Raw genomic sequence first — 26,937 nt, 5'->3', positions numbered from 1 at the left:
TGGCATAAAAACAGACACAGAGAACCTAGAATTCTGTACCCTGTGAAATTATCCTTCAAGAATGAAAAAGAAATAATTTTATAGGTAAACAAAATTGAAGGAATTTATTGCTAGTAGACCTGTCTTGCAAGAAATGCTTAAAGAAGTTCTTCAGAGAGAAGGAAAATTACATAGGCCAGAAACAGATCTACACAAGCCAGGTAAGAGTACCAGAGAATACGTAAGTAAAGGTAAAATCAACATTTGTGTATTTCTTATTCTTAATTGTTCTAACAAATTAAGTGTTTCTTCAAAATAATATAGCAACAATGTATTTATGTATGTACTTATATATACACATAAATGTTTATGCATGTTTATGTATAAGTAAAATGCACATCAGAAATGGTAAAAGGAGTGGATAGAAGGAATTAGAAATATTTTGTTATTATACGGTATTTTCACTACCCATGAATTGTTACAGTGTTATTTGAAGTGAACTTTGCATAATTTATATAATAAACATTATATGAGTATATTGCAAACTCTAGAACAACCTCTTTAAAAGGTTTCTAAAAACTGACATGATGAGAAGGAAGAAAAAAGAAATCATATAAAATATTCAATTAAAATTACAAAATGCAGGAAAAAAGAGTGAAAGACAAATAGAAACAACAAACTAGGGAAAAAATAGTGGTAACCAAAATGTTAGATATAATGACATAATGATACAGTGAATCAATTTTCACTATATCAATAACATATAACAAATCAATAAACTATATCAATAATTATTTAAATGTCAATGACTTAAATATGCCAATTAAAAAATGGGGATTGTCTCCTAAAATTTGTTGGGAACCACAAAAGAGCCTGAATAGCCAAAGCAAACTTGAAGAAAAAAAAAAAAAAAGCAGAGCAGGAGGCATCACAATTCCAAACTTCAAGTTATATCACAAAGCTGTTGTGATCAAGACAGTATGATACTGGCACAAAAATATATAGATCCATGGAACAGAATAGAAAATCTAGAAATGGACCACAACTATATGGTCAACTAATATTCATAAAAGTAGGAAAGAATATCCAATGGGAAACAGTCTCTTCAACAAGTGGTGTTGGAAAAAAAAGAAACAAAAAAAAAACAAGTGGTGTTGGGAAAACCGGACAGCCACGTGCAAAAGAATGAAACTGAACCACTTTATTACACCACACACAAAAATAAATAATGGATAAATGACTTAAACGTGAGACAGGGAACCATCAAAATCCTAGAGGAGAACATAGGCAGTAACCTCTTTGACATTGGCTCTAGCAATGTCTGACTAGACACATCTCCTGAGGCAAGGCAAACAAAAACAAAAATAAACCATTGGGACTTCATCAAAATAAAAAGCTTCTGTATGGTAAAGGAAGCCATCAACAAAATTAAAAGGCAGCCTATGGGATGGAAGAAGGTATTTGCAAATGACATATCTGATGAAGGGTTAGTTTTCAAAATCTAATAAAGAACTTGTCAGACTCAACACCTCAAAAATAAATAATCTAGTTAAATGGGCAGAAGACATGAATAGACATTTTTCCAAAGACATAAGGATGTCCAACAGACACTTAAGTGCTCAGCATCACTCATTATCAGGGAAATGCAAATCTAAGGACAATGAGATATCACAACACATCAGTGAGAATGGCTAAAATTAACAACTCAGGAAACAACAGGTGTTGGCAAGGATGTAGAGAAATGGCTACCCTCTTACGTTGTTAGTGGGAAAGCAAACTGGTGCAGCCACTCTGGAAAACAGTATGGAGTTTCCTCAAAAAGTTAAAAATAGAACTACCCTACAACCCAGCAATTGCATGACTAGGTATTTATCCAAGGGGTACAAAAATACAGATTCAAAGGGGCACATGTGCCTTAATCTTAGATAATAGCAGTATTATCTACAATAGCCAAATTATGGAAACAGCCCAAATGTCCATTAACTGATGAATGAATAAAGAAGATGTGAGATTATATATATAGATATAGATATATTCCATTATATGTAAAATGGAATATTACTCAGATTTAAAAAAAAAGAAATCTTGCCATTTGCAGTGACGTGCATGTAGCTAGAGTGTATTATGCTAAGTGAAAATATCAGTCAGAAAAATACAAACACCATATGGTTTCACTCATATGTGGAATTTAAGCAACAAATAAACGATCATAGGGGGAATAAAGAGAGGCAAACCAAGAAACAGATTCTTAACTGTAGGGAACAAACTGATGGTTACTGGAGAGGAGTGGTGGTGGGTTAAATAGGTTTTGAGGATTAAGGAATACAATTGTGATGAGCACAGGATGTTGAATGGAAGTTTTGAATAACTAAAATGTACACTTGAAACTGAACATAGAAATTGTCAGAGTGGATGAAAAACAAGACCCCAGGATGCCTGGGTGGCTCAGTGGTTAGGCGTCTGCCTTGGACTCAGGGCATGATCCTGGAGTTCTGGGATTGAGTCCCACATGAGGCTTCTCACAAGGGAGCCTGCTTCTCCCTCTGCCCATGTCTGTCATGAATAAAAACAAAAACAAAAACACACATACACACACAAAAGAAACCCAAGACCTTCCTAATGTGTTGTCTGCAAGAAATTTACTTTAAACATAAAAGCATATATAAATTAGGGGCACTTCTATGGCTCAGTTGGTTAAGCCTACAGCTCTCGATTGCAGCTCAGGTCTTGATCTCAGGGTTGCGAGTTCAAGCCCCACAATGGGTTCCACGCTGGGCATGGAGCCTACATACCTGTAATATGTGTACCATGCTATAACTAATCAAAGAAAACAGAAATAGCAAAATTAATTTCAGACAAATTAGACTTCATAGCAAGTGTTATCAGGAATAAAGAGAGGCATTACATAGTGATAAGGGGGCCAATTCTCCAAGCAGACATGGCAATCTTTAACATGTATGTGTCTAAGAACACAGTGTCAAAATACTTGAGAAACACTGATAGAACAGCATGGATAAATAGTTGAATCCACCATTATCATTGATTATTTTAACACTAGTCTATCAGAAATAGAGGCAGAAAATCACTAAGGACCTGGCTGACCTCAACAATACCATCAGCCAAATATAATTGGCATCTATAGACTACTTTCTCCTACCAGAGCAGAATACAGATTCTTCTCAAGCTCACACAGAACATTCACCAAGATAGACCACATTCTTGATCATAAAACACACCTTAACAAATTTAAAAGAAATCATATGATATCTGCTTTGAGACTATAATGAAATTAAACTAGAAATCAATAATAGATAACTGAAAAATCCCAAAATATGTGGAGATTAAAAAACACACTTCTAATTATCAAAGAAATCTCAAGAGAAATTATATATATGTATATATGTATATATATAAAGTTATAACTAAGTGAAAATGTAACACAATTTGTCAAAACCTGTGGGATACAGAAAAAGCAGGTCTTATTTGAAAATTTTATGGCACTAAATGCATATACTAGACAATAAGGAAGATGTAAAAATCAATAATACAAGTGTACATCTTAGTAAACTAGACAAAGAAAAGCAAATTAAATATAAAGTAAGCATTGGAAAAGGAAAGAGATAGATATAGATCTTTTGATATGTAGATGATAGATCTATAGATATATCACATATCAAGATCTAGATAGATGATAGATAAATAAATAGATAACTGGATAGATAACAGGTAGATGGTACATACATACATGATAGAGTTCTAGAAAGATATAGATCTATCTCTAGATACAGATGTAAATATATCATATAAATATGTCACATATATATAGTGATAAATAAATGATAGATAGATGATACATGCATACACCTATGATAGAGATGAAGGGCCCTTGGGGGTCCATCTCTCATGAGCACGCTATGAAGGCGAGTAGTGTCTTTCTACAATGTCAGCTTTATTCAAGCATAAAACAAAGTTAAGTCACAATTAGAAAGCAGGTTCAGGATTCCAACCTCAATGACAATTCACCATGTGATTAAACTTGGCTTCTTACACACAAAAGCAGGACAGAAGACAAGCCACACAACAAACAAGATAACAGAAGGGTGCAGGAAGTTAACCAAACACAAAGTCAGTCTGTGGGCACCGGGTTGAGATAAGGCCTTAGTCTGGTCTGGGCCAGCTCTCGGCATTTACTGCTTCCAACGTTCATGCAACAAAGGATCTCAGTTCTGTTTGGAGATCTGGTCAGAGCCTTCAGTGGCAGTTGCCTTTTTGAAGTGGTCAGACATAGAGGGGTCAGGTCTAAAGACTCTGATACTTTGCTGCCAAAATCCTTCCCTTTTTAAAGGTATTTAATGAGTTTTGGATCTCTGCAGACCTCCTCTGGTTCTGCTTGTTATCAGTTCTGGGGTGTCAGCTGATGCTGGTCCTGGTGATATCTCCTAAGTGCAGTACCTTAACTGCTTGCATCATTGCTTGACAAAGGCTCCTGCTTGACATGAGAGAGTCCATTTTGCTCTCTACACTCAGAATTGTTGGGGAACTGGGAATAGAAGTTAGGATGACAGAGTTAAGAGAAGACACAATAAATGGGACAAGTGGAGCCAATCATCATACTCTTGAACCATAGTCCATGTAATGCTGAGATACCATGTTGGAGTGAGGGAGCTCCCTGTCCCTTGATATGAGGGTAAACCCATCAGGCTCCTACTAGAGTTGGAGGCTGGACTGGCACTGACCCTCCTGTGCCCCCATTACCCTAATTGTGATCTGTCATTCTCAATAAATCATTTAATTCCACTCTTACTAGGTAGGTTCACCCAAAATGTTTGTATTCATTCTCTTCATTTTAATACATATAGAATTTCCACTCACAGAATGCTAATCTAGAAAGAGGCTTTTTTCAGTACAGTAGCTATTGGCCATATGTAACTAGTGCTTCTGAGGACCTGGTATTTTATTTTCTTTTAATTACTTTAAACTTGAAAAGTAATAATTTCCTCAGTAATTGAGAAAAATTTTAGTCTGTTCGAAGCATCTTAGGTATGTGAATCTCCTTTTCAACTATAAATTTATTTATTATTTATTTATTTATTTATTTATTGTTGAAGATTCATTTATTTATTTATTTGGGAGAGAAAGAGCAGGCATGTGAGTGGAGGAAGTGCAGAGGGGAGGGAGAGAGAGAATCTGGAGCAGACTCCCTGCTGAGTGCAGAGCCCAAAGCGGGGCTTGAACTCATGATCCTGAGATCACAACCTGAGCCAAAATCAAGAATTGGACACAACCAACTGAGCCACCCAGGTGCCCCTCAACTATATATTTTATAAGATCAAAATACAGATTAAGGATTTCCCCTGAAAACTAAATGTTCCTGTGAAAACTGGAATGTTCTCTAAGTGAAAAGTATTCAATTTTGAAGACTTAGCACAAAAAGAAAGAACATGGAAACTATTTCGTTAACATTTTCCATTCGATTATATATTGAAATTGTATTTTGGATATATAGGGTTAAATAAAATATATTATTGGAGTCAATTTCACTTGTTTCTTTTTACTTTTCTTAGTGAAGCTACTGGAAAATTTTAAAATACGAATGTGGCTCCCACTGCAAGCCCTTGGAGATATTTACCTTAGACACTTTCTACTTTCTCCCTCATAAGGTGATATGCTGGCTTTTCACTTAACATTTTATGTAGTGTCACTCTTAAAATGTCTTGAAAACAAAGCTTAAAGCTCTCCTTGTTTACTAGAGGAAAGGAACCAGAAGGGATCCACGTGCTCAAACACTCTCTGGTGGGAACAGAAGTGAGAATGTCGAAGAGATCTGGAGTGGGAGTTAGAGCACTAGGAATGGCAGGTCCTGTTCAGGAACAGTTGTCAGGGAGTCAGAAATTTTATTGTGTGACTGTGTGAGAGTAGAGTGCAGGCAAAGGGCACAGTTAGAGCAACTCAATATGATAGCTCCCGGGTTTGGGCTACTTGAGTTTAAATTAATTAAAATTAAATTTTCCATTCCCCATTCTAATAACCATATTCCAAGTGTGCGATTACTTCAAGAGCCATATGAGTTGGGTTAGTGGCAAGATGGCGGAAGAGTAGGGTCCCCAAATCACCTGTCCCCAACAAATTACCTAGATAACCTTCAAATCATCCTGAAAATCTACGAATTCGGCCTGAGATTTAAAGAGAGACCAGCTGGAATGCTACAGTGAGAGGAGTTCGCGCTTCTATCAAGGTAGGAAGACGGGGGAAAAGAAATAAAGAAACAAAAGGCCTCCGAGGGGGAGGGGCCCCGCGAGGAGCCGGGCTGAGGCCGGGGCGAGTGTCCCCAGGACAGGAGAGCCCCGTCCCGGAGGAGCAGGAGCTGCACCAACCTTCCCGGGCGGAAAGGGGCTCGCAGGGAGTTGGAGCAGGACCCAGGAGGGCGGGGATGCCCTCGGGCTCCCGGGGACACTAACAGACACCTGCGAGCGCAGGAGAGTGCTCCGAGCTCCCTAAGGGCTGCAGCGCACGCGACCGGAGCAGTTCGGAGGGGCTCGGGAGCGGCTCCAGGGAGGGAGCTGCGGGGCGGGAGCGCAAATCCAACAGCGCAGGCCCCGGAGCACAGGGCGCCGGGACACAGCCCAGGATCCGGCCTCCCCCGGGACAGGCAGAGGCCGGGAGGGCCCAGGACAGCAAGGACGCTCCTGCCCCGAGCTGAGCAGATCAGCGGCCCCGCCCCGGAGCCTCCAGGCCCTGCAGACGAGAGCCGAGAGCCCCGAGCCCCGTAGTTCCTGCGGAGGCTGAATCCAGGCTTCCAGAGTTGCCATAGCAACTGCGACTGTTCCTCCTGAGACCTCACGGGGTAAACAACCCCCGCTGAGCCCTGCAGCAGGCAGGGCAGAGCAGCTCCCCCAAGTGCTAACACCTGAAAATCAGCGCAACAGGCCCCTCCCCCAGAAGACCAGCTGGACGGACCAGTTCCAGGGGAAGTCAAGGGACTTAAAGTCTACAGAAATACTCCCCCGTGTTTTTTTTTTTTTTCTTTTTTCTTTTCTTTTTGATTTCTGATTGCTTCCCCCACCCCCTTTTTTTTTCACCTTTCTTTCTTTTTCTTTCCCTTTTTCTTCTCTTCTTTCCTTTTTCTTCTTTTCTTTTTCTTTTCTCTTTTCTTTCCTTCTCTCTCTTTCTCTCCTTTTCCCAATACAACTTGTTTTTGGCCACTCCGCACTGAGCAAAATGACTAGAAGGAAAACCTCACCTCAAAAGAAAGAATCAGAAACAGCCCTCTCTCCCACAGAGCTACAAAATCTGGATTACAATTCAATGTCAGAAAGCCAATTCAGAAGCACTATTATACAGCTACTGGTGGCTCTAGAAAAAAGCATTAAGGACTCACGAGACTTCATGACTGCAGAATTTAGATCCAATCAGGCAGAAATTAAAAATCAACTGAATGAGATGCAATCCAAACTAGAAGTCCTAACGACGAGGGTTAACGAGGTGGAAGAACGAGTGAGTGACATAGAAGACAAGTTAATGGCAAAGAGGGAAACTGAGGAAAAAAGAGACAAACAATTAAAGACCATGAAGACAGATTAAGGGAAATAAATGACACCTAAGGAAGAAAAACCTACGTTTAATTGGGGTTCCCGAGGGCGCCGAAAGGGACAGAGGGCCAGAATATGTATTTGAACAAATCCTAGCTGAAAACTTTCCCAATCTGGGAAGGGAAACAGGCATTCAGATCCAGGAAATAGAGAGATCCCCCCCTAAAATCAATAAAAACCGTTCAACACCTCGACATCTAATAGTGAAGCTTGCAAATTCCAAAGATAAAGAGAAGATCCTTAAAGCAGCAAGAGACAAGAAGTCCCTGACTTTCATGGGGAGGAATATTAGGGTAACAGCAGACCTCTCCACAGAGACCTGGCAGGCCAGAAAGGGCTGGCAGGATATATTCAGGGTCCTAAATGAGAAGAACATGCAACCAAGAATACTTTATCCAGCAAGGCTCTCATTCAAAATGGAAGGAGAGATAAAGAGCTTCCAAGACAGGCAGGAACTGAAAGAATATGTGACCTCCAAACCAGCTCTGCAAGAAATTTTAAGGGGGACTCTTAAAATTCCCCTTTAAGAAGAAGTTCAGTGGAACAATCCACAAAAACAAGGACTAAATAGATATCATGATGACACTAAACTCATATCTGTCAATAGTAACTCTGAACGTGAACGGGCTTAATGACCCCATCAAAAGGCGCAGGGTTTCAGACTGGATAAAAAAGCAGGACCCATCTATTTGCTGTCTACAAGAGACTCATTTTAGACAGAAGGACACCTACAACCTGAAAATAAAAGGTTGGAGAACCATTTACCATTCAAATGGTTCTCAAAAGAAAGCAGGGGTAGCCATCCTTATATCAGATAAACTAAAATTCACCCCGAAGACAGTAGTGAGAGACGAAGAGGGACACTATATCATACTTAAAGGATCTATCCAGCAAGAGGACTTAACAATCCTCAATATATATGCCCCGAATGTGGGAGCTGCCAAATACTTAAACGAATTATTAACCAAAGTGAAGAAATACTTAGATAATAATACACTTATACTTGGTGACTTCAATCTAGCTCTCTCTACCCTTGATAGGTCTTCTAAACACAACATCTCCAAAGAAACGAGAGCTTTAAATGATACACTGGACCAGATAGATTTCACAGATATCTACAGAACTTTACATCCAAACTCAACTGAATACACATTCTTCTCAAGTGCACATGGAACTTTCTCCAGAATAGACCACATACTGGGTCACAAATCGGGTCTGAACCGATACCAAAAGATTGGATCGTCCCCTGCATATTCTCAGACCATAACGCCTTGAAATTAGAACTCAATCACAAGAAGAAGTTTGGAAGGACCTCAAACACGTGGAGGTTAAGGACCATCCTGCTAAAAGATAAAAGGGTCAACCAGGAAATTAAGGAAGAATTAAAAAGATTCATGGAAACTAATGAGAATGAAGATACAACTGTTCAAAATCTTTGGGATGCAGCAAAAGCATCCTGAGGGGGAAATACATCGCAATACAAGCATCCATTCAAAAACTGGAAAGAACTCAAATACAAAAGCTAACCTTACACATAAAGGAGCTAGAGAAGAAGCAGCAAATCGACCCGACGCCCAGCAGAAGAAGAGAGTTAATTAAAATTCGAGCAGAACTCAACGAAATTGAGACCAGAAGAACTGTGGAACAGATCAATAGAACCAGGAGTTGGTTCTTTGAAAGAATTAATAAGATAGATAAACCATTAGCCAACCTTATTAAAAAGAAGAGAGAGAAGACTCAAATTAATAAAATCATGAATGAGAAAGGAGAGATCACTACCAACACCAAGGAAATACAAACGATTTTAAAAACATATTATGAACAGCTCTACGCCAATAAATTAGGCAATCTAGAAGAAATGGACGCATTCCTGGAAAGCCACAAACTACCAAAACTGGAGCAGGAAGAAATAGAAAACCTGAACAGGCCAATAACCAGGGAGGAAATTGAAGCAGTCATCAAAAACCTCCCAAGACACAAGAGTCCAGGGCCAGATGGCTTCCCAGGGGAATTCTATCAAACGTTTAAAGAAGAAATCATACCTATTCTACTAAAGCTGTTTGGAAAGATAGAAAGAGATGGAGTACTTCCAAATTCATTCTATGAGGCCAGCATCACCTTAATTCCAAAACCAGACAAAGACCCCACCAAAAAGGAGAATTACAGACCAATATCCCTGATGAACATGGATGCAAAAATTCTCAACAAGATACTAGCCAATAGGATCCAACAACACATTAAGAAAATTATTCACCATGACCAAGTAGGATTTATCCCCGGGACACAAGGCTGGTTCAACACTCGTAAAACAATCAATGTGATTCATCATATCAGCAAGAGAAAAACCAAGAACCATATGATCCTCTCATTAGATGCAGAGAAAGCATTTGACAAAATACAGCATCCATTCCTGATCAAAACTCTTCAGAGTGTAGGGATAGAGGGAACTTTCCTCGATATCTTAAAAGCCATCTACGAAAAGCCCACAGCAAATATCATTCTCAATGGGGAAGCACTGGGAGCCTTTCCCCTAAGATCAGGAACCAGACAGGGATGTCCACTCTCACCACTGCTATTCAACATAGTATTGGAAGTCCTAGCCTCAGCAATCAGACAACAAAAAGACATTAAAGGCATTCAAATTGGCAAAGAAGAAGTCAAACTCTCCCTCTTCGCCGATGACATGATACTCTACATAGAAAACCCAAAAGCCTCCACCCCAAGATTGCTAGAACTCATACAGCAATTTGGTAGCGTGGCAGGATACAAAATCAATGCCCAGAAATCAATGGCATTCCTATACACTAACAATGAGACTGAAGAAAGAGAAATTAAGGAGTCAATCCCATTTACAATTGCACCCAAAAGCATAAGATACCTAGGAATAAACCTAACCAAAGAGGTAAAGGATCTATACCCTAAAAACTATAGAACACTTCTGAAAGAAATTGAGGAAGACACAAAGAGATGGAAAAATATTCCATGCTCATGGATTGGCAGAATTAATATTGTGAAAATGTCAATGTTACCCAGGGCAATTTACACGTTCAATGCAATCCCTATCAAAATACCATGGACTTTCTTCAGAGACTTAGAACAAATTATTTTAAGATTTGTGTGGAATCAGAAAAGACCCCGAATAGCCAGGGGAATTTTAAAAAAGAAAACCATATCTGGGGCATCACAATGCCAGATTTCAGGTTGTACTACAAAGCTGTGGTCATCAAGACAGTGTGGTACTGGCACAAAAACAGACACATAGACCAATGGAACAGAATAGAGAACCCAGAAATGGACCCTGAACTTTATGGTCAACTAATATTCGACAAAGGAGGAAAGACGATCCACTGGAAGAAAGACAGTCTCTTCAATAAATGGTGCTGGGAAAATTGGTCATCCACATGCAGAAGAATGAAACTAGACCACTCTCTTGCACCATACACAAAGATAAACTCAAAATGGATGAAAGATTTAAATGTGAGACAAGACTCCATCAAAATCCTAGAGGAGAACACAGGCAACACCCTTTTTGAACTTGGCCACAGTAACTTCTTGCAAGATACATCCACGAAAGCAAAAGAAACAAAAGCAAAAATGAACTATTGGGACTTCATCAAGATAAGAAGCTTTTGCACAGCAAAGGATACAGTCAACAAAACTCAAAGACAACCTACAGAATGGGAGAAGATATTTGCAAATAACATATCAGATAAAGGGCTAGTTTCCAAAATCTATAAAGAACTTATTAAACTCAACACCAAAGAAACAAACAATCCAATCATGAAATGGGCAAAAGACATGAAGAGAAATCTCACAGAGGAAGACATAGACATGGCCAACATGCACATGAGAAAATGCTCTGCATCACTTGCCATCAGGGAAATACAAATCAAAACCACAATGAGATACCACCTCACACCAGTGAGAATGGGGAAAATTAACAAGGCAGGAAACAACAAATGTTGGAGAGGATGCGGAGAAAAGGGAACCCTCTTACACTGTTGGTGGGAATGTGAACTGGTGCAGCCACTCTGGAAAACTGTGTGGAGGTTCCTCAAAGAATTAAAAATAGACCTGCCCTACGACCCAGCAATTGCACTGTTAGGGATTTACCCCAAAGATTCAGATGCAATGAAACGCCGGGACACCTGCACCCCGATGTTTCTAGCAGCCATGTCCACAATAGCCAAACTGTGGAAGGAGCCTCGGTGCCCATCGAAAGATGAATGGATAAAGAAGATGTGGTTTATGTATACAATGGAATATTACTCAGCCATTAGAAACGACAAATACCCACCATTTGCTTCAACGTGGATGGAACTGGAGGGTATTATGCTGAGTGAAGTAAGTCAATCGGAGAAGGACAAACAGTGTATGTTCTCATTCATTTGGGGAATATGAATAATAGTGAAAGGGAATATAAGGGAAGGGAGAAGAAATGTGTGGGAGATATCAGAAAGGGACACAGAACATAAAGACTTCTAACTCTGGGAAATGAACTAGGGGTGGTGGAAGGGGAGGAGGGCGGGGGTAGGGGTGAATGGGTGACGGGCACGGAGGGGGACACTTGACGGGATGAGCACTGGGTGTTATTCTGTATGTTGGTAAATTGAACACCAATAAAAATTAATTTATAAAAAAAAAACCATATGAGTTACTTGTATTATTTCCCTAGGGCTGCTGTAACAGATGACCACAGACCCAGTTACTTACAACAACAGAAACGGACTTGCTCACAGTTCTGGGGGCCAGAAGTCTGCAATCAAATGTTGGGAGGGCTATGCTCACTCTCAGGCTTTAGGGAAGAATCCAGTTCCTTGCCTCTTCCAGCTTCCAGTACCTGTCAGTCCTCCTTGGCTCCTGGCTATATTCCTACAGTTTCCAGCTCCATGGTCTCATAGCCTCCTTTCTTCTGTGTCTTCTCTCCTGTATTTGTCTCAAAACTCTCTCTGCTCTTCTCGCAAAGATGTGAGTGAGTGCATTTAGGGCCCAGATAATCTAGGATAAGTAGAGCAACTCAATATGGATCTTTAACTTAATCTAGGATAAGTAGAGCAACTCTTCTGGATCTTTAACTTAATCACGCCTATTGCCATATAAAGTAGTATTCACAGGTTCTGGGGATTTAGATGTGGGCGTATCTTTGGGGCCACAATGCAACTCATTACAATATGTGTTGGCGCAGATATACAACATTTTCACCATTGGAGAAATTTCTTCTGCACAGGGCTGTAGAGGAAAGTTATGAAACAAGGGTCAAAACACTTCATGATACAGATGCAATGAAACGCCAGGACACGTGCACCGTGATGTTTATAGCAGCAGTGTCCACAATAGCCAAACTGTGGAAGGAGCCTCGGTGTCCATCGAAAGATGATGGATAAAGTAGATGTGGTCTATGTATACAATGGAATACTACTCAGCCATTAGAAACGACAAACACCCACCGTTTGCTTCGGGGTGGATGGAACTGGAGGGTATTCTGCTGAGTGAAATAAGTCAATTGAAGAAGGACAAACATTATATGGTCTCATTCATTTGGGGAATATAAATAATAGTGAAAGGGAATATAAGGGAAGGGAGAAGAAGTGTGTGGGAAATATCAGAAAGGGAGACAGAACATGAGAGACTCCTAACTCTGGGAAACGAACTAGGGGTGGGGGAAGGGGAGGTGGGTGGGGGTGGGGGTGGCTGGGTGATGGGCTCTGAGGGGGATGAGCACTGGGTGTTGTTCTATATGTTGGCAGATTGAACACCAATAAAAAAATTTAAAAAAAACAAATATTCCAATAATAAATTCCTGTCAAAAAACAAACAAACAAACAAAAAAACCCTTGATAAAGGTTCAGAAATAAGTCAGTAGCTGGTGAATCTAAGGCAGCAGGGGCAAATGTCAAAGGAATATGGGTTTTTTAAATTGTTGTAAAACTAAACAAACACATAACAAAACTTTCCATCTTTATCATTTTTAAGTGCGTGATATAGTCCTGCTAACTATATGTACATCATTATGCAAGAGATCCCCAGAACTTTTTTATCTTTCAAAATTGAAACTCTATACCTTTTGAATGACTCCTCTCCCCCCTCCCTCCTGGCAGTCACCATTCTACTTAGTTCCTAAAAGTCTGACCACTTGAAATACCTCATATTAAGCTGTATTTGTCTTTTTGTGATTGGTTTACTTCACTTGGCATAATGTCCTCAGGGCTACGCATGTTGTTGCTCATAACAGGATTTCTTTTTTTAAAGTCTATTTTTTTTAATTTTTATTTACTTATGATAGTCAGAGAGAGAGAGAGAGAGAGAGAGAGAGAGAGAGAGGCAGAGACACAGGCAGAGGGAGAAGCAGGCTCCATGCGCTGGGAGCCCGATATGGGATTCGATCCCGGGTCTCCAGGATCGCGCCCTGGGCCAAAGGCAGGCGCCAAACCGCTGCGCCACCCAGGGATCCCTCATAACAGGATTTCTTTCTTTTTAAGGCTGAGTAATAGTCCCTTGTGTGTATATATCAAGTTTTGCTTATGTATTCATCTTTCAATGGGTCCTTAGGTTGCTTCCCCCCTAAAAGCAGGGGTTTTGCACGTGCTGCAAAAGTCAGGTGTGAAAACACCCAGGGAAGCCTTCTAGCATTCTTGCCCTCGAGGGTAGGAGGGCTCCGTCCCTGAGTCATCACAGAGACTGCGGGTGCGTTCCTGTCCCTAAGCTAGGGAGGGGCCTACCCCGATGGTGCGCGTGCGCGTGCGCGTGCGCAGCGTGGGTGGCTCTCAAAGGGCTCAGCCCAGGGTTTCGCCGTCGTGGAGCGCGCTGGGAAAGGTCTCAGGGGTCCAACCCCCCTAGAAGCATAGGCCACCCGCAGCCCAGGGTGCAGGACTGGTCAGAGGTTCGAGCATCTCGGTACCTTGTGCTCCGCGTTGTGCAGAGCAGGTGGGAAGAGGGTCAGGCGTGGTAGGACATCTCCAGGGGGTGGGGTGGTGGGCGGCGCAGAACCAGGGAACCACGCCCTCGGGCCGCCCTGGCCTTTCCCAATTCTCGGCACTGGGGGAACAGCGCAGCAGGGCCTCTCCTGTCAGGCGGGACCTGCGGTGCCCGCATCTCATTGGCCAGGACTGGGCGGGGGGGCGGGAAGAACAGGAGGGACCAATCGGGGTGGGCCACCGGGGGGGCTGCTCCCACGCAGGCGCAAGTCCTCTGGCCCGCCCGGGAAGAGCCGCGGCCCCGCCCGGCGGCGGGTGCGGGCCGAGGCTGGTGCGTGCGGGCTCGCCTGCCGCGCAGCCGGCCTGCTGCTGTGGGGGAAGCGCGTTCCGTGTGGGGGAAGCCGGCGGCTGCCCCAGACTTACAGCAGAGGCCATTCCGAGTCTGGCTGTGAGGGGCCGGCGGTTCCCAAGCGGCAGAAAGGCCCCCCGGGTGGGGGCGCGCCTTGGGGGCCGGCGCCCACCTGTGCAGGCGCGCGGACTGACTGCCCCGCGTTTACCGCAGGGAACGGACGTGGCCCCAGCCGTGAGCCCAGCCGTGAGCCCAGCCGCTCGGCGCGGTCTCCTGCGGGCCTGCAGCCTGGCCTTCGCGCCACTGCTCGCAGGTGAGGCCAAGGGCCCCCTTCCGGCCCGGCCACCCCGGCTCCCTGCCCCCCTCGCTACCCCGGCTCCCTGCCCCCCTCCCTGCCCCCCTCGCTGCCCCGGCTCGCTCCGTGCTGCCCACTGTCGGCCACGCGTCCCGCGGCAGCTGCTGGCTCAGCAGGGCGTCCACCTGCCAGGCAGACGAGGAGCCTGCGCCCGTGACCCACGGCCCGCTGACCAGTGCTGCCCCCGTGGCTCCCACGGCCCGCTGGTCGCTGCTGCCCCCTAACTCCCTCGGCCTGCTGATCGCTGCTGCCCTCCTAACTCCCACGGCCCGCTGATCGCTGCTGCCCTCCTAACTCCCACGGCCCGCTGATCGCTGCTGCCCCCCTAACTCCCACGGCCCGCTGATCGCTGCTGCCCCCCTAACTCCCACGGCCCGCTGATCGCTGCTGCCCCCCTAACTCCCACGGCCCGCTGATCGCTGCTGCCCGCCTAACTCCCATGGCCTACTGATCGCTGCTGCCCTCCTAACTCCCACGGCCTACTGATCGCTGCTGCCCTCATAACTCCCACGGCCCACTGACCAGTGCTGCCCTCCTAGCTCACGGCCTCCTGAGCACTGCTGCCCTGTGGCTCATGGCCTACTGACCACTGCTCCCCTCATACCTCTCACAGCCAACTGACCAGCTCCCCTCATGACTCTTACATCCTACTGACCAGTACTGAGCACAGAATCTCAATCAACTACTTGGTCTCAAGCAAACCAGTGAGGCAGTTCCTGCTTTCCTGACTTTAAGAGTTGTGACAAACTGAGGGGGGAAAAATCAGAGAGGAAGACAAACCATGAGACACCATTAACTCTGGGAAACAAAGGGCTGTAGAATGGGAAGGGATGGGGGATGGGTGATTGGGGGACAGGCACTAAGGAGGGCAGATGATGGGATGAGCACTGGGGTTATTCTATATGTTGGCAAATTGAATTTAAATAAAATATTTTTGTAAAAAGCCTGACTATGGGAGAAAGTAAAGGGTTGCCACTCCTTTGTTTAAGGAGTGCTTTTTGTTTGTTTTTCTCCAGAGGCACCTCCTATTGGGGGAAAGGAGGAGAGAAAATGTTCACCACCAAAATGTGAATCGAGAGTCCTAAGTAGTTCTATTTCTTCATGGATTTCCCTGCGGGTTTGGGGTACCCTATGGACAGCCCCTAAGCACCCCTGGTTGCTCCAGATGTAGCATGTTCTGATCTACTTATGGGCACAAGTCACTCAATTAGTGCCACATAATCGTATTTAAGTTTACCTGGTCGTTGCGACCTCCATCATCCGGACTGTTCACTAATTCAGTGCCCAGAGGCTTTTACTGCTCATGGTCTCCTGTATGCCTTCCCTTCCTCCCTCTGCCTCTTGAGTTCCCATCTGGTTTGATAGGAAGGAGTAGAGCTGCCTGAAAATAGACACCCCTCCTCCTTACCCCTCCCACCTACCCCCTACTGGCAGGCCAACCACCACAATAAAGAGGGATCACTTAACAAGAGGAAATGAGTCAATTTAGAACTTCTGACAAAATTTAAAAGGTTAGCATAATAATAGATAAAATTTCAGGTCTTTCTCCATTGCTTTCCTCCTCTGCTGTGCATACTAATAAAAGATTACAGAAGATCACTTGTTTTACTGATTTTGGGAACAGGTCTTAGTAAAATGTGGAAGTTTATGCTGAGCTTTCAACCTTTTCAACCTTTCAAGAGTTTATGCTCTTCTTCTTTCCCCTAATTCCTATTTTCCTCTATATTTTTCTCCTCCAGAATTCAAAGCCAGTTTCACTGAGTTTTCCCATCAAATTCCTCTCACAGTGAAGAACTGAGTGCCACTAACCTGTCCCAGGTGCTCTGCATTCTAACAAAAACCAAATCCCAAAGCTTTAAAAGAAGAAGAAAAGAAGAAGCAGCTTTTTCCTGCAAAAGAGGACATGAGTTTGTGACATGTGTGTTTAGTTTCAGTTGAGAGGGTAGGGAGACTCATCTGTCTGCCCAAGATACACTAGTAATTTGTTCCCAGTTCAGGGACCTTTCTTTGCTCTGGGCACCCAAGGGGGATGGGGGTGCAGAAGAGGGGGGCTTGAAGGAGGGAAGGGGAAGCAGTGATGCTCCTGCACTCCACCAGGTGATCACTTGTTTTCAGAAGGGCCCTCCTAAAGGAATGCCTTATGGTTACATGGTTCACTTGCATGTTCTCTACAATAAGCCTTTCCCCCAGTTTTTTTGAAATATAATTGACATACATTGCTGCGTAAGTCTAAGGTGTACAGCATGTTGTGAAATTATGATCATGGTTCGCATCCATCTTGTCACGGAGATAGAATTTTTAAAAAAAGTAATTTTTTTTTGTTTGTCATGAGAATTTGGGATTTACTCGCAACAACTTTCATGTATATCATACAGCAGTGTTAGTGTCATCCTCTCATACATCACATCCTGAGTACTACTTTATCTTAGAACTGGAAGTTTGTACCTTTTAACCATCTTCCTCAGACTTCCCCTCCGCCAGCCTCCAGTAACCACAAATCTGATTTCGTTTTTTCTGTGGCTTTTTGTTTTGTTTTAAGATTCCACATATAAATGAAAACATACAATATGCATCTTTCTCTGATGTAGGGGCAAAAAAGTGTTTCTTCCCTTCTAGGTTTTTGGGCTGGCCTAATAATTACATTGTTATAAAATAGATGAACAGGGAAAATAAAAGCTTTAGGACCATCTATACATGGGAGAGACCCAGAAAAACTGAGTAACTCCGAAATGGCCAAAGCCATCACCTGAAATAATACCACCATCAGCCAAAGATGAATAATATGTTGGCGGTGGGAAGTCAGTTATCGGGAAAGGCACAGTAAATGAGGATAAGTTTATTGTGTAGTTTGAAGTCATCTAATTCATCAATAAGTATTTCTAGAGATTTGGAATCCTCCCCTTCTTGTAGCTGGGAGACACCCTGACAAATGGAAAATCCCCTCATAAGTTCCCTTGTAAATATCTCTTACAAAAGAGTAACTTCTACTTGGTTTTCAGAGCTTCTCCTATGTTTCTAGTTTCTTAAAAAAGATAATAAACCTAAAATAGTCCTTATGCAGAGGATACAATTATTTTTAAGTAAACTCTACCAATGTGAGGCTTGAACTCCATGACCCTGAGATCAAGGATCACATATGTGCTCTACCAGCTGAGGCGGCCAGGCATCCCAATAGAGACATTTTGGGATGGCAAATTTTGCTCCCCCACACTGACTTACCTCATTTAGTGTAATGGCTTCAAGGTCCATCCATGATGTCACAAATGGCAAGATTTCCTTGCCATTGTTTGTTGCTTTAAATGACTAAATAATATTCCATTGTGTATGTATATGCCACAACTTCTTTATCCCTTCATGTGTTGGTGGACACTTTGGTTATTTCCATGTCTTGGCTATTATAAAAATGCCGCTATGAACACGGGATGCAGATATCCTTTCAAATTCGTTTTGGTTTCCTATGGATATATTCTCAGAAATGAAATCACTGGATGATGTTGATGTGATTTGGAGTGTTGGAGTCTGGAGCCAATGGCCAAGAAAGAAGTCTTGAGACATCTTTGGTGCAAAAAGAGTGCCCTGGGGTTGTGAGGGGTGGTTGGTTCTATACTTTGGAGTGGGGGGAGGTAAGGACAGAGGGAGGTGTCCAGAAGGACTGTCATGTTAAAGACTCTCAGGGTGCTAGAGATCTTGCCTTTGCCAAGGGAGGGTTTTCCTTCCCTCTAACAATGCATTAACATGAAGATAGTTGGGAGCTTCCTGGAGGAATGTTCTCTGCCCACCTCAAGTATTTGTCAGTGGGCTGCGGGTTATGAGGAAATTTAGTTTTATCTACATTCCCTTCTGCCTCTGTTTTCTAGCTCATTGTGGATGGGAGAGTGGTGTTAGGGCTCTAGGAAATTGAGTCTATGGGTTTCTGGAAGTTAGAGTGTTGATAAGATTGCTTTTTCTTGTAAATCACTAAGACACTTGTAAATAGGTGGAGAGTCATGTCCAGGACTGTGATCTTTATCAGTTAATCATTTCATTTTCCTTGGGGGGAGCGGGGGAGTGTCAGCTTGTGCTTTGCCTTCTGCTTGCCTTCTGCTCCCTCATCAATATAGTAATGTTATTATAAAAATATATTTTAAGATCTAATTGGCTTTATTAAATGTTTCATGAATCCAGCAGCTCTCATTCTAGCAAGCAGTGGGGAGCCCCACTGAGCTCCAGAAAAGGGAAGGTTTTTAAAGACAGGGAAATGCATTTAAAAGGGGGGGTTTAGGGGATCCCTGGGTGGCGCAGCGGTTTACCGCCTGCCTTTGGCCCAGGGCTCGATCCTGGAGACCCGGGATCGAATCCCACGTCGGGCTCCCAGTGCATGGAGCCTGCTTCTCCCTCTGCCTATGTCTCTGCCTCTCTCTCTGTGTGTGTGTGACTATCATAAATATAAATAAATAAATAATAAATAAATAAATAAATAAATAAATAAATAAATAAATAAAAGGGGGGAGTTTATTAGCAAAGAATGTATTTAGGCCAAGTCGCTCTCCTAATAGGGAAGAGCCTCCTAGTGTGAACAGTCCTTTTGGCTGTAGGTTACATTCCTGAAGGCTTGAACTGTAGTTAGGTTACTGTTAAATTTTGCCTTACTGTTGGGGGGGTCTTTTGGGGGGCCTGTGTAGTTTTTTGGTTTGGGGGCTTATTTTACAATTCCTTCCTTTTGATCTATCTCTTAGCTTAACTGAGAAAGAGATGTGATCAAATGTTAAGGCATTCATTAGAAATGTCAAATACCCACCATTTACTTCGACATGGATGGAACTGGAGAGTATTATGCTGAATGAAATAAGTCAATCGGAGAAGGACAAACATTATATGGTCTTATTCATTTGGGAAATATAAAAAATAGTGAAAGGGAATAAAGGGGAAAGGAGAAGAAATCAGTGGGAAATATCAGAAAGGGAGACAGAACATGAGAGACTCCTAACTCTGGGAAATGAACTAGGGGTGGTAGAAGGGGAGGTGGGTGGATGGGGTGGGGTGACTGGGTGATGGGCACTGAGGGGGGCACTTGATGGGATGAGCACTGGATGTTATTCTATATATTTGCAAATTTAACACCAATAAAAAATAAATTTATAAAAAAGTTTTTTAAGGCATTGGTGCCACTCTCAGATAGCACTCTAGTTCTCACAGCTTTTGGTGAACCCTGTGTGAGGTATTCACAGGTCATGACGTTTTTGTTTAATTTCTTTAGTATTCACAGGTTATTTCAGCTTCACAATTTTTAAGTCATCATCTTCTTTTTTTTTCCTTTTCCTGATGTTTGAATCTTAAGGAGATCATGTGCCCCGTGGCTAGTGACTACAAGCATGCATTTAAAGCTTCTGAGATCTCCAATTTTCCCAGCACCATTTATTAAAGAGACTGTCTTTTTTTCCAATGCATAGTCTTCCTCCTTTGTTGAATATTAGTTGACCATAAAGTTGAGGGTCCACTTCTGAATTCTCTATTCTGTTCCATTGATCTATGTGTCTGTTTTTGTGCCGGTACCAACTGTCTTGATGAGCACAGCTTTGTAGTACAACCTGAAATCTGGCATTGTGATGCCGCCAGCTGTGGTTTTCTTTTCTAATATTCCGCTATTCCGCTGGCCATTCGGGGTCTTTTCTGATTACACACAAATCTTAAGATGATTTGTTGCAACCCTCTGAAGAGAATCCATGGTATTTTGATAGGGATTGCTTAAACGTGTAAATTGCCCCGGGTAACGCTGACAATTTCACAATATTAATTCTTCCAATCCATGAGCATGGAATATTTTTCCATCTTTTTGTGTCTTCCTCAGTTTCTTTCAGACATGTTCTGTAGTTGTTCAGGTATAGATCCTTTATCTCTTTGGTTAGGTTTATTCCTAGGTATCTTATGATTTTGGGTGCAATTGTAAATGGGACTGCCTCCTTAATTTCTCTTTCTTCAGTCTCATTGTTAGTGTCTAGAGAGGCCACTGATTTCTGGGCATTGATTTGGTATCCTGCCACACTGCCGAATTTGCTGTATGAGTTCTAGCAATCTTGGGGTGGAGTCTTTTGGGCTTTCTAGGTACAATATCACGTCATCTGGGAAAAGGGAGAGTTTGACTTCTTCTTTGCCAATTTAAATGGCTTTTATTTCTTTTTGTTGCCTGATTGCTGAGGCTATGACGTCTAGTACTATGTTGAATAGCAGTGGTGAGATTGGACATCCCTGTCTCGTTCCTGATCTTCGGGGATAGGCTTCCAGTGCTTCCCCACTGAGAATGATAATTTGCTGTGGGCTTTTCGTAGATGGCTTTGAAGACACTGAAGAACGTTCCCTCTATCCCTGTACTCTGAAGCATTTGGATCAGGAATGGATGCCGTATTTTGTCAAATGCTTTCTCTGCATCTATTGAGAGGATCATCTGGTTCTGGTTTTTTCTCTTGCTGATCTGATCAATCACATTGACTGCTTTACCAGTGTTGAACCAGCCTTGCATCCCGGGGATAAATCCCTCTTGGTCATGGTGAGTAACTTCTTAATGTATTGTTGGATCCTATTGGCTATCTTGTTAAGAATGTTTGCATCCATGTTCATTGGGGATATCGGTTTATAATTCTCCTTTCTGGTGGGGTCTTTGTCTGGTTTTGGACTTAAGGTGATGCTGGCCTCATAGAACGAGTTTGGAAGTACTCCATCTCTTTCTATCTTTCGGAACAGCTTTAGTAGAATATGTATGGTTTCTTCTTTAAATGTTTGATAGAATTCCCCTGAGAAGCCACTGGCCCTGGACTTTTGTGTGTTGGGAGGTTTGTTTATTTGTTTGTTTGTTTTTATTGGAGTTCAATTTGCCAACATATAACACCCAGTACTCATCCCATCAAGTGCCCCCCTCAGTGCCCATCACCCAATCACCCCCACCCCCTGCCCACCTCCCTTTCTTCCACCCCTTGTTCGTTTCCCCGAGTTAGGAGTCTTCCATGTTCTGTCTCCCTTTCTTATATTTCCCACTCATTTTTTCTCCTTTCCTCTTTATTCCCTTTCACTATTTTTTTATATTCCCCAAATGAATGAGACCATATAACGTTTGTCCTTCTCTGATTGACTTATTTCATTCAGCATAATACCCTCCAGTTCCATCCACGTTGAAGCATATGGTGGGTATTTGTCGTTTCTAATGGCTGAGTAATATTCCATTGTATACAGACCACATCTTCTTTATCCATTATCTTTCGATGGACACCGAGGCTCCTTCCACAGTGTGGCTATTGTGGACATTGCTGTTAGAAACATCGGGGTGCAGGCCTCCCAGTGTTTCACTGCATCTGTATCTTTGGGGTACATCTCCACCAGTGCAATTGCTGGATCATAGGACAGATGTATTTTTAACTCTTCAAGGAACCTCCACACAGTTTTCCAGAGTAGCTGCACCAGTTCACATTCCCACCAACAGTGCAAGAGGGTTCCCCTTTCACCACATCCTCTCCAACATTTGTTGTTTCCTGTCTTGTTAATGTTCCCCATTCTCACTGGTGTGAGGTGGTATCTCATTGTGGTTTTGACCCTGATGGCCAGTGATGTAGAGCATTTTCTCATGTGCTTGTTGGCCATGTCTATGTCTTCCTCTGTGACACTCCTGCCCCATGCTGAGCAAATCAGCTGCCCCACCCCCGGAGCATCCAGGCCCTGCTGACGGAGAGCAGAGAGCTCCGTAGTTACTGCTGGAGCTGAATCCAGGGCACCAGACCTGGCCGCTGCCACTGTGGTTGTTCCTCTGGGGCCTCACGGGGTAAACAACCCCCACTGAGCCTCACAGTGGCCTCACCAGATAAACAGGATAAACATCACTCACTGAGCCCTGCACCAGGCAGGGGGCAGAGCAGCTCCCCCAAGTGCTAACACCTGAAAATCAGCACAACAGGCCCCTCCCCAAGAAGACCAGCTAGACGGACAGGGAAAAAACAAATTATTGACCAAGCAGCACTGGAAAGTTCTAGGGGAAGTCAAGGGACATACAGTATACAGAATCAGAGGATACTCCCCTGTGGGTTTTTGTTGTGGTTGTTGTTGTTGTTGTTTTTGCTTTTTGATTTCTGTTTGCTTCCACCATTTTTTTTGCTTTATTTCTTTTTCTTTCTCTTTTTTCTTCCTTTTTTCTTTTTCTCTTTTCTTTCCTTCTTTCTCTTCTCCCTTTTTCTCCTTTTCTCAATACAACTTGTTTTTGGCCACTCTGCACTGAGCAAAATGACTAGAAGGAAAACCTCACCTCAAAAGAAAGAATCAGAAACAGTCCTCTCTCCCAGAGTTACAAATTTTGGATTACAATTCAATGTCAGAAAGCCAATTCAGAAGCACTATTATACAGCTACTGGTGGCTCTAGAGAAAAGCATAAAGCACTCAATCAGGCAGAAATTAAAAATCAATTGAATGAGATGCAATCCAAACTAGAAGTCCTAATGATGAGGGTTAATGAGGTGGAAGAACGAGTGAGTGACATAGAAGACAAGTTGATGGCAAAGAGGGAAACTGAGGAAAAAGACAAACAATTAAAAGACCATGAGGATAGATTAAGGGAAATAAACGACAGCCTGAGGAAGAAAAACCTACGTTTAATTGGGGTTCCCGAGGGCGCCGAAAGGGACAGAGGGCCAGAATATGTATTTGAACAAATCCTAGCTGAGAACTTTCCTAATCTGGGAAGGGAAACAGGCATTCAGATCCAGGAAATAGAGAGACCCCCCCCTAAAATCAATAAAAACCGTTCAACACCTCAACATTTAATAGTTAAGCTTGCAAATTCCAAAGATAAAGAGAAGATCCTTAAAGCAGCAAGAGACAAGAAATCCCTGACTTTTATGGGGAGGAGTATTAGGGTAACAGCAGACCTCTCCACAGAGACCTGGCAGGCCAGAAAGGGCTGGCAGGATATACTCAGGGTCCTAAATGAGAAGAACATGCAACCAAGAATACTTTATCCAGCAAGGCTCTCATTCAAAATGGAAGGAGAGAGGAAGAGCTTCCAAGACAGTCAGGAACTGAAAGAATATGTGACCTCCAAACCAGCTCTGCAAGAAATTTTAAGAGGGACTCTCAAAATTCCCCTTTAAGAAGCAGTCCAATGGAACAATCCACAAAAACAGGGACTAAATAGATATCATGATGACACTAAACTCATATCTTTTGATAATAACTCTGAATGTGAATGGGCTTAATGACCCCATCAAAAGGCACAGGGTCAGACTGGAAAAAAAGCAGGACCCATCTATTTGATTTCTAAAAGAGACTCATTTTAGACAGAAAGACACCTACAGCCTGAAAATAAAAGATTGGAGAACCATTTACCATTCAAATGGTCCTCAAAAGAAAGCAAGGGTACCCATCCTCATATCAGATAAACTAAAATTTACCCCAAAGACTGTAGTGAGAGATGAAGAGGGACACTATATCATACTTAAAGGATCTATCCAACAAGAGGACTTAACAATCCTCAATATATATGCCTTGAATGTGGGAGCTGCCAAATATTTAAATCAATTAATAACCAAAATTAAGACATACTTATAGATAATAATACACTTATACTTGGTGACTTCAATCTAGCTCTTTCTACCCTCGATAGGTCTTCTAAACACAACATCTCCAAAGAAACGAGAGCTTTAAATGATACACTGGACCAGATAGATTTCACAGATATCTACAGAACTTTACATCCAAACTCAACTGAATACACATTCTTCTCAAGTGTACATGGAACTTTCTCCAGAATAGACCACATACTGGGTCACAAATCGGGTCTTAACCAATACCAAAAGTTTGGGATTGCCGCCTGCATATTCTCAGACCATAATGCCTTGAAATTAGAAGTAAATCACAACAAGCAGTTTGGAAGGACTTCGAACACATGGAGGTTATGGACCATCTTGACAAAGATGAAAGGGTCAACCAGGAAATTAAGGAAGAATTAAAAAGATTCATGGAAACTAATGAGAATGAAGATAAAACCTAACATTCCAAAACTTTGGGATGCGGCAAAAGCAGTCCTGAGGGGGAAATACATCGCAATACAAGCATCTATCCAAAAACTGGAAAGAACTCAAATACAAAAGCTAATCTTACACCTAAAGGAGCTAGAGACAAAACAGCAGATAGATCCTACACCCAGCAGAAGAAGAGAGTTAATAAAGATTAGAGCCAAAATCAATGAAATTGAGACCAATAGAACTGTGGAACAGATCAGCAAAACCAGGAGTTGGTTCTTTGAAAGAATTAATAAGATAGATAAGCCATTAGCCAGCTTTATTAAAAAGAAGAGAGAGAAGACTCAAATTAATAAAATCATGAATGAGAAAGGAGAGATCACTACCAACACCAAGGAAATACACACGATTTTAAAAACATATTATGAACAGCTATATGCCAATAAATTAGGCAATCTAGAAGAAATGGACGCATTCCTGGAAAGCCACAAACTACCAAAACTGGAGCAGGAAGAAATAGAAAACCTGAACAGGCCAATAACCAGGGAGGAAATTGAAGCAGTCATCAAAAACCTCCCAAGACACAAAAGTCCAAGGCCAGATGGCTTCCCAGGGGAATTCTGTCAAACGTTTAAAGAAGAAACATACCTATTCTACTAAAGCTGTTCCAAAAGATAGAAAGAGATGGAGTACTTCCAAATTCGTTCTATGAGGCCAGCATCACCTTAATTCCAAAACCAGACAAAGACCCCACCAAAAAGGAGAATTACAGACCAATATCCCTGATGAACATGGATGCAAAAATTCTCAACAAGATACTAGCCAATAGGATCCAACAACACATTAAGAAAATTATTCACCATGACCAAGTAGGATTTATCCCTGGGACACAAGGCTGGTTCAACACTCGTAAAACAATCAGTGTGATTCATCATATCAGCAAGAGAAAAACCAAGAACCATATGATCCTCTCATTAGATGCAGAGAAAGCATTTGACAAAATACAGCATCCATTCCTGATCCAAACTCTTCAGAGTGTAGGGATAGAGGGAACATTCCTCAACATCTTAAAAGCCACCTACGAAAAGCCCACAGCAAATATCATTCTCAATGGGGAAGCACTGGGAGCCTTTCCCCTAAGATCAGGAACAAGACAGGGATGTCCACTCTCACCACTGCTATTCAACATAGTACTGGAAGTCCTAGCCTCAGCAATCTGACAACAAAAAGACATTAAAGGCATTCAAATTGGCAAAGAAGAAGTCAAACTCTCCCTCTTCACCGATGACATGATACTCTACATAGAAAACCCAAAAGCCTCCACCCCCAGATTGCTAGAACTCATACAGCAATTTGGCAGTGTGGCAGGATACAAAATCAATGCCCAGAAATCAATGGCATTTCTATACACTAACAATGAGACTGAAGAAAGAGAAATTAAGGAGTCAATCCCATTTACAATTGCACCCAAAATCATGAGATACCTAGGAATAAACCTAACTAAAGAGGTAAAGGATCTATACCCTAAAAACTATAGAACACTTCTGAAAGAAATTGAGGAAGACACAAAGAGATGGAAAAATATTCCATGCTCATGGATTGGCAGAAGAAATCAAGAAATCCTTTAGTATCTCACCAACTCTGGTAGGGACCCATCAGGGGCCCTCCTCTAAAGGTAGATAGAACTTTTGTTTATGGTCATGCAAAGACAATTCAGAGGATAACTGGAATGAGGATTGAAATAAAGGAGAGTAGAGGGAAGCAGTAAGATTATGT

The sequence above is a fragment of the Nyctereutes procyonoides genome, unplaced genomic scaffold (assembly GCF_905146905.1).
Source record: "Nyctereutes procyonoides isolate TBG_1078 unplaced genomic scaffold, NYPRO_anot_genome, whole genome shotgun sequence".
Classification (NCBI taxonomy): Eukaryota; Metazoa; Chordata; class Mammalia; order Carnivora; family Canidae; genus Nyctereutes; species Nyctereutes procyonoides.
Note: the sequence above shows the minus strand (reverse complement) of the source record.